This window comes from Sinocyclocheilus anshuiensis, unplaced genomic scaffold (genome assembly GCF_001515605.1).
Source record: "Sinocyclocheilus anshuiensis isolate Anshui unplaced genomic scaffold, SAMN03320099.WGS_v1.1 scaffold185, whole genome shotgun sequence".
NCBI lineage: Eukaryota > Metazoa > Chordata > Actinopteri > Cypriniformes > Cyprinidae > Sinocyclocheilus > Sinocyclocheilus anshuiensis.
In genome coordinates this window covers 2,267,542-2,276,828 of record NW_015539887.1, presented here as the reverse complement: position 1 = coordinate 2,276,828, position 9,287 = coordinate 2,267,542, and positions in this window count along the sequence as shown.

Sequence of the window (9,287 nt, the reverse complement as noted above, 5' to 3'; positions counted from 1 at the left end):
CTGCCATCAGGGAACACGATGAAGAAGTGTACCGCAACAATCTTTAGGTAGGTGCTATGAGTTAAAGTAACATCCACATGAATGCCAGGAACCAAGGTTATCCAGAGCATAACACTACCTCCATCAGCCTGCCTTCTTCCATAGTGCATCTTGCTGCCATCGCTTCCCCAGCTAAACAACGCACACACACCCAGTCATCCACCATGAAAAATAATATTGCAAGATATAAATGTAATAACAATGTTTTTTGAAGAAGACTAAAAAACAATTTGATTGTTTGAAATAATTGAATCAGTCAATAATGTTGGGGATTTATCTGCTTGAATTGTGTGAGCTGAAGCTGAACAGTGAATAAACACTGGTAAACTGAGGTGCTTTCCTAGCAAGGAACTCACTCAAACACATCCTATACATATGGGAATAAACAGATATACACCCAAAATAAACATATTAATACAACCCACACCTGCACAAAATGACACAAACCGCCACCTTGGAATTATATCTGCATTCTGAGCGGTTTTGAGCTATTGAGCTTCAAAGTTTTTGCATTCAATATGGCAAAAATTATCTCTTTCATTATAAATGACAGAGACCCTAAATGTATTCTAAATGTATAATGTCAAAATCCTCTCAAATTTGTAAATGGAGATTTTTGGAACACGTCAAATGCAGATAGAACCTTCTAATTCTAACAAATAAAATAGAATAAATAAATAAATCACTTTCCACTTGGAATTATAAGGTAAAGTTGTTTCACAAAGTTTAATAAACATTGAAAGAAATTTTCACTCACTATACTTAATTAAAAAATATTTTATATTCAAAATGTTTCACATTTAATCTTTCCTGCTGTCACAGAGCAGTCTGGTGACATGACAAAGAAAGCAGATCCTGATTGGTCCTTTTGTCTGCATTCGAAAGTGCTGATTGGCTCCCAAATAGAACAAAGTTAGAATTCGACATTGTAGATAGAACCTTTTTGGTTTCTAAATAAACAGCCCCAAATCTTCATATAGTGTAAATAACTTGTCACAGAATGTGAATAACTCAATTTTGACAAAAATGTCAGCTAGAACTATAATTTCAAGGTGACAAAACTAGCAAGCCAATTTAACCTAAATTGCGTACAATTTAAACTAAGTATCATTGTGATACAAGGTGGCCTTGTTACAGTGCAATTATACGATTATACACAAGTACTGAGTAATATTAATTAACAGCATGTACATAGGGTTGGGGTTAGTTGCTTGTAATTGTGCATAACGTACTGTTATTACTATAGTAAGCAACGTGTAAAAACACTCGGGAAAAAATATACAAAAGCTGTCACTGGGCAATAACCAGTATTTCCACAGTGACAACATTTGTACCTTTTATTCTGAGAGTGAAGGACACTGTAAAATTAAGTGTCATGCAGCATTTTTTTTCAAAATATCCTTCCAAAGAATGTAAGTCATACAGGTTTGGAATGATATGAGAGTGAGTAAATGATAACCGAATTTTCATTTATTCCATTAAAACCTGGAGCCAGACTGGTGCATCAATGTGGTAAATGTGTACTATACTTTGAAAGGGAAAGCAGAAACCTTAAGTAGTTACAACAAATTTTAAACATCTGTCAATTTAGTTCAACTCCATCAAATTATCAAGCTTTCAGTGATGGACCCCATGATCAGATCAACAGCGCTTCCACTATGAAACTAAATTCTCAGTGAGTCACAGAAGCATGGGGCCTCAACTTAATACATGGAGATCTCCTTCATATTACTCCAAACATGTGTGTTGATTTTTCAATCCTCTCTGCATGTGGTCGCTGTGAGATTGGGCTGGTTTTGCGCATGTAACAGTCCTGCTCTGTGGTAACCGCTCAGAGAACGCATGGAGCAGGACTAACACTGCGTCCCTATCAAAACCACATGTGCTTGCCATTTCCCCATATGGCTGGTTTTAGAGAGCAGAAGGTATGATCCAGGTAGTTTCCATACAGGATTTAGTTTTTCCCTGCAGAAAATGATCTCCTGGTACCTTCACAGGAGTCCAGAAGACATCAATCAGTTATTACACATTGCCCTTGGAAAAGCATTATAGTCTTTCAGCTATAGACGCTATAGACATCAGTCATTTCAGATGTCTTTAGTGATATTTCTTCAAAAGGTCAAAGCTCTCCAAACAACTATTCGTTTGGCACATATATTAATTAAACGCATATACTGTCATTCAGATGTTGATGTGTTCTCTGTTGATTCAATCAGTGATTTTTAAACTTTTTGATGCCAAGGATGATGATAGCCCCTTCCTAAATCTTCTTTCACTTCCTAAAATAAAATGTATTAAATTAGTACTAATTATTCTACTAAATAATAGAACAGCTCAGATAGACGTAGCACTATCTGATCACTTCTGTATTTTCTTTGATATATTGATTTTATGTATAATCGTTTTCTTAAATTCATTTTAAACCTCTTAAATCAATTTTTTTAATCATTTTCAAAGTTTTTAAATTCCTTGTTTTATTGTTGTGATTATGTTTTTCTTTTCTTTTATGTAAAGCACTTTGAATTACCATTGTGTATGAAATGTGCTATATAAATAAACTTGCCTTGCCTTGCCTTGCCTAAATATTAGTACTAAAACTATTCGCCAAGGATGCATTAAATTGATTTAAAAAAAAAAAAAAGACAGTAAAACCATTTATAATGTTACAAAAGTTTCCTATTTGAAATAAATTCTGTCATGGTGTGCACAACTATTTTAAGCAGCACAACTGTTCTCAATCATAATAATAATAATAATAGTAGTAGTAGTAGTAGTAGTAGTTTCTTGAGCACCAGATCAGCATATTTAAAAAGATTTCTTAAGGAGCATATGACATGGGTGCTAAAAGTTATAAAATACATTTTAAAATCTATATTCAAATGGTTATTTTAAATTGCAATAATAGTTCACACAATATTACTGTTTTTACTGTATTTTTGTTCAAATAAATGCAGTATTGGTGTGCATAAGAGACTTCTTTAAAAATCAGGTAAAATCTTCCCAAAATCTCCCTAAATTTTTGGACAGCAGTGTATACAGTATATTCTATTGTAAAACAAAAAAATATATATAATGATAAAACCATGCAAGGAGGTTGTTATAGTAAAATGTTACATTAAAAAGACAACAAAATTAATTGTTTCTGAAATTACATCGTCTTTATGCTGCCCTGGTAAAATATGTTTAAAAATATTATCTGGAACACTTTATTTTAAGGTTCAACTCTCACTATTAACTAACTATTAACCATGACTTTTTCCTCAGCTTATTAATAGCTAGTAAAGTAGTTGTTTAGGTATGGGGTAGCATTAAGCATCTAAAATATGGTCATGCAGAATAAGGCATTTATGTGTGCTTTATAAGTACTAATAAACAACCAATATGTTAGTAATATGCACGCTACTTAAAAGTGAGAATTGGTCCTTAAAATAAAGTGTTACTGTTATTACACATTTCTTATGAATGTGTAATTACATAACATTCATAAATAGATCCACTAACTATACTCTTAAAAAAGCATGCATGTTTATCCCAGAGTTTTACTTTAGTTGGGTTCCATTTTCCTCAGTGGATGAATCAGGCTCATATGAATTTGTGTGTGCTTTGCTGCAGGTTTCTCAATGTAACAAAGCCTGGCAGGTATTAGATATTGAGTTTCTTTGCCCAGGCACATTCATTGTGTGGTAATCGTGTTGTCACTATGACCAGTAATCCAACACTAACCATGATTCAGGACAACGTCTTCTTGAGCTCCATCTCCAGGGGCTTGGCATTGCCTCTGGGCCTCTCAGTTGGTGTCTACAACAATTTAGCTTTTTCTTCCCACCAACTGTGCCACTTATTTTGGGTACCCTGTGAAATTTAAGAATCAGGTAACCAAAATGGCATTCAAAGGAGTATCCATAAATCATCCATTCTGCTCTAGAAAACAACTGGGTGTAACGATGGCAGAAGTCTGACCACTTCTTTTTCATATAACTTGGTGATTGCGATAGAAGTGGAGCAAGAATTATGTTCCTCATTATGTTTCTCATTAACAAATCTGCCTTTTTAAACGCATTACATAAATCATTTTATTTATGATAACAACACAAGTCTTGTTCTCAAGACTGGGATTAATTATACAAACATTTAGTCACTTGCCTTAATGGCGTCGGTACTGTCTTTGAAGAAAACAAACAAGTCCCTGGATATCAATGGACTTTTGAAAGAAATGTGCAATGAATTTATCACAATGTTTCAGCCTAGATTTGTCCTTCTTGTCATTTTTTCTACAACTCCAAAAGAGCAACTACTGAGACCTTATAACATGCGATGTAAACCACCTGTTCCCAGGCAGTTGTTGAGGCTGATTTCACTGACATTCTGAACCCTGTCTCTGTGGATATTTCTATCCTCTATGGAGATTGAATTTTACCAGAGGCTGGTAGTGGTAATCTATGGAAATGACTGCCTAAAGGGAGACGCAACAAAAACCCATTATATATTTTCACAAGTTGTTTTCAGTTTCTAATCCATTACGTCTGAAAATAGTTCACACAAAAATTAACTCGTGTTGTTCCAAACTTTCATCTCAATTTTAAGAAGTGTTTTCTCAACATTGCAATACTACTGATAAACACATTAATTTTTATTTATCATTTATTAATTATTTCATTAAATAGTTACTTAATCATTATTATGTCTTTGGATGGCTTTTATATTTCAAACACATCAAACTGCAAAAATTCACATTATTTCTTATATTTACATGTAATACAGGGTACTCAATTTTATTTGTCAGCCAAACCTTTCACCTATGAATTTACTTGGAAAAAAAAAAACTGAGATTTTAAGGTAATACGTTAATAATTAAGTAACACCTATTCATGGTTCGAAAGTAATCTAAAAGTAATCAAAAAGTAGTCTAATTATACGTGACCATGGACCACAAAACCAGTCATAAGGGTCAATTTTTTGAAATTGAGATTTATACATCATATGAAATCTGAATAAATAACTTTTCCATTGATGTATGGTTTGTTAGGATAGGACAATATTTGGCTGAGATACGAGTATTTGAAAATCTGGAATCTGAGGGTGCAAAGAAAATCACCTTTAAAGTTGTCCAAATGAAGCTCTTAGCAATGCATATTACTAATCAAAAATTAAGTTTTAATATATTTACAGTAGGAAATTTAAAAAATATCTTCATGGAATATGATCTTTACTTAATATCCTAATGATTTTTGGCATAAAAGAAAAATCAATCATTTTGACCCATACAATGTATTTTTGGCTATTGCTACAAATATACCCCAGCGACTTAAGTGAAAGTGAAAGTGAAAGTGACGTGACATGTGGCCAAGTATGGTGACCCATACTAGGAATTAGTGCTCTGCATTTATCCCATCCTAAGTGCACACACACAGCAGTGAACACACACACACTGTGAACACACACCCGGAGCAGTGGGCAGCCATTTATGCTGCGGCGCCCGGGGAGCAGTTGGGGAGCAGTTGGGGGTTCGGTGCCTTGCTCAAGGGCACCTCAGTCGTGGTATTGAAGGTGGAGAGAGTGCTGTACATTCACTCCCCCCACCTACAATCCCTGCCGGTACGAGACTGGAACCCGCAACCTTTGGGTTACGAGTCCGACTCTCTAACCATTAGGCCACGACTTCCCAAGACTGGTTTTGTGGTCCAGGGTCACATATTACTTAAAATGTAATGTAATGGATTATGTTATTAAGTACAATTTCTGTCACGTAATTTGGAGTCAGCAATGGACTACATTTTGTACAATTCTTCTAGTCCAGCTCTGCTATCAGATGACTTCAGAAGGCCTAGTCACATGGACCATTTTTATAGTGTTTTTGAATCCTTTTCAAACCTTTAAGCTTCAGACGTAATGATATGGAAGCCTGCTTTCGCTACTGAATAAAAAATTCACTGACTTTTTTCTCAGAATTGTGAGATATAAACTCACAATTGCAAGTTATAAAGTTCTAAGAAATGAAGTCCTGCAACCAAGTTCTAGAATCGAAGTAAGTTCTGACTTTTTTTTTCCCAGAATTACGTGATAAAAATTTGCAGTTGCAAGTTATAAAGTCAGTATTGCGTGTTATAAACTTGCAACTGCAAGAAAAACACTCAGAATTGCGAGTTCACAATCTAATAATTGTGACTTTTGTTCTCAGAACTGCAAGATATAAACTCACAATTCTGAGAACACGCGAGTCTTTTTCCCCCTCAGAATTGGACTTTATAACTCGCAACTACTAGTTTATATCTGACAATTCTGAAAAAAAAGTCAAAATTGCGAGATACAAATGCATATTTGCAAGAAAAATGTCAGAATTGTGAGTTATCATCTCACGATTCTGACTTTATTTCGGAGTTTTTTTCTACTGTTTTTTTCCTCGCAATTGCGAGTTTATATCACTCAATTATGAGAAAAAAGTCAAAATTGTGAGATACAAACACATATTTGCAAGAAAAAAGTCAGAATGGCGAGTTCTCACGATTCTGACTATTTCTGAGTTTTTTTCTCACAATTGCGAGTTTATATCACTCAATTCTGAAAAGAAAGTCAAAATTCCGAGATACAAACACATATTTGCAAGAAAAAAAGTCAGAATTGCGAGTTATCTCACGATTCTGACTTTATTTCTGAGTTTTTTTCTCGCAATTGCGAGTGTATTACTCAATTCTGAAAAAAAGTCAAAATTGCGAGATACAAACGCATATTTGCAAGAAAAAAGTCAGAATGGAGAGTTGTCATCTCACAATTCTGACTTTATTTCTGAGTTTTTTTCTACTGTTTTTTTTCTCGCAATTGCGAGTTTATATCACTCAATTATGAGAAAAAAGTCAAAATTGCAAGATACAAACGCATATTTGCAAGAAAAAAAGTCAGAATTGCGAGTTATCTCACGATTCTGACTTTATTTCTGAGTTTTTTTCTCGCAATTGTGAGTTTATATCACTCAATTCTGAGAAAAAAAGTCAAAATTGCGAGATACAAATGCATATTTGCAAGAAAAAAGTCAGAATGGAGAGTTGTCATCTCACGATTCTGACTTTATTTCTGAGTTTTTTTCTACTGTTTTTTTTCTCGCAATTGCGAGTTTATATCACTCAATTATGAGAAAAAAGTCAAAATTGCGATATACAAACGCATATTTGCAAAAAAAAGTCAGAATTGCGAGTTATCTCACGATTCTGACTTTATTTCTGAGTTTTTTTCTCGCAATTGTGAGTTTATATCACTCAATTATGAGAAAAAAGTCAAAATTGCGATATACAAACGCATATTTGCAAAAAAAAGTCAGAATTGCGAGTTATCTCACGATTCTGACTTTATTTCTGAGTTTTTTTCTCGCAATTGTGAGTTTATATCACTCAATTCTGAGAAAAAGTCAAAATTGCGAGATACAAACGCATATTTACAAGAAAAAAGTCAGAATTGCGAGTTATCTCACAATTCTGACTTTATTTCTGAGTTTTTCTTCTCGCAATTGTGTTTATATCACTCAATTCTGAGAAAAAAAGTCAAAATTGCGAGATACAAACACATATTTGCAAGAAAAAAGTCAGAATTGCGAGTTATCTCACAATTCTGACTATTTCTGAGAATTTTTCTCGCAATTGCAAGTTTATAATCACTCAATTCTGAGAGAAAAAGTCAGAATTGCAAGATGTAAATCGCAATTGCAAGGAAAAAAAGTCAGAATTGTGAGATTAAAACTGCAATGACCTTTTTTTCTTTTTTATTGAGTGGCGGAAACGGGCTTCCATGCCATGAAAGAGATCATGGAAAAACTGAAAGTAGTTTTGAAAAAACTGAAAGTACTGAGAAGTATGCTAGTTACAGCCTTAAGTAGTCAGTGGTATCACACAAAACAAAATAATAATATAAATACATACATTGTAAATTAAACTTAATGGAATACTAAATTTGCCAACAACTTTATCTATCCTGACACACAATATGGAATATTTACTCAATATTAGTCTCAAAGGATGTGTAATCATGAACCAGATAAGCTCTTTGGGATCTCCTGAATTCGCTCAGACAAGTATTCATTCTTATTCATCCTTTATTCATTTATCTGGCTGCTTTTCTGTTGTGCAATTACCAAACGATGCCTCACAGCCATAACATCCTCCAGCGAGATGCCTTATCAGGGCTATCTGTTTAAACTTCATGAGGAGGACTCAGACATATCTCTCATATTACAGTGACCATTCAGACGGTCCGCAAACCTTCATTCTCGATTACGAATGGATCACTTAGTAAGGGTCAAGCACTATACTTCTCAGTTCATTTTGAAGTTTAAAGATGTTCTTGAATCATATAGAGTCTCAAAATGAAGTAATACTAAAAAGTAAACAAATACATGATTCCAAAAGCAAACCATTTAATGAAAAAATAGATGGATGAGTGTTGCATGAATGACAACAGTTCAGCCCAGTTCTAGAATCAAAGCGATTTTCATGGGAGAATTATTGTTTCTAGAATTCCATAAGTGAGCAAACTCCTTCCTTTGAAATCAATTCCAGCTGAATTCCAGTGAAAAGTCTTTGTGCTACACCAGAGAACAAAACAAACGACTGTTATAAATACAGTTATAAATAGCCCCATGCAAACATGAGGGATGCGTCTCCATAAATACAGAAATACAATAGAAGCAATTTCATGTGCCTTTCAAAACTACATGATTTACCTTGAATTCGTTTTGACTGTGGGAATCTAATGCAGGATGTTCTGCTGACATGTTTTAATGGCCTCTTGAGGAACCTTTGAGTTCCTCCTCCTCTAAATGATGTCTTGAATTGCTTCCATGAGTCTGGGACGGAGAGTGCCGACAATGCTTGCCAGTAACACAGCCGCCCTCGTGCCAGAGCGATTCAAAGAAAAGAGGCGAAACCTTCCCTCATTCTCTACTGGACCGCTGGTGCATGACATCTATTATAGTGCTTGAAAGTACTCTCATCTCTTTTTGTCACTTTCACATTGTCACCAACAAAACAAAAACACTTTTTGTCTAAGTTTATGAATAATTTGTAATATATTCAAATGTAAATTTGATAATAAACATTCACTAAGCATAAATTGCAGAAATGGAAAACATTAGGAGTTCATTTGGAAGATCTTGAAGACCAAGATCATAAGCCAATAGTACATTTTATCACATTTTTAATAAAACTAAGTGTGTAAAGGGAACAAGGTTATATATATATATATATATATATATATATATATAT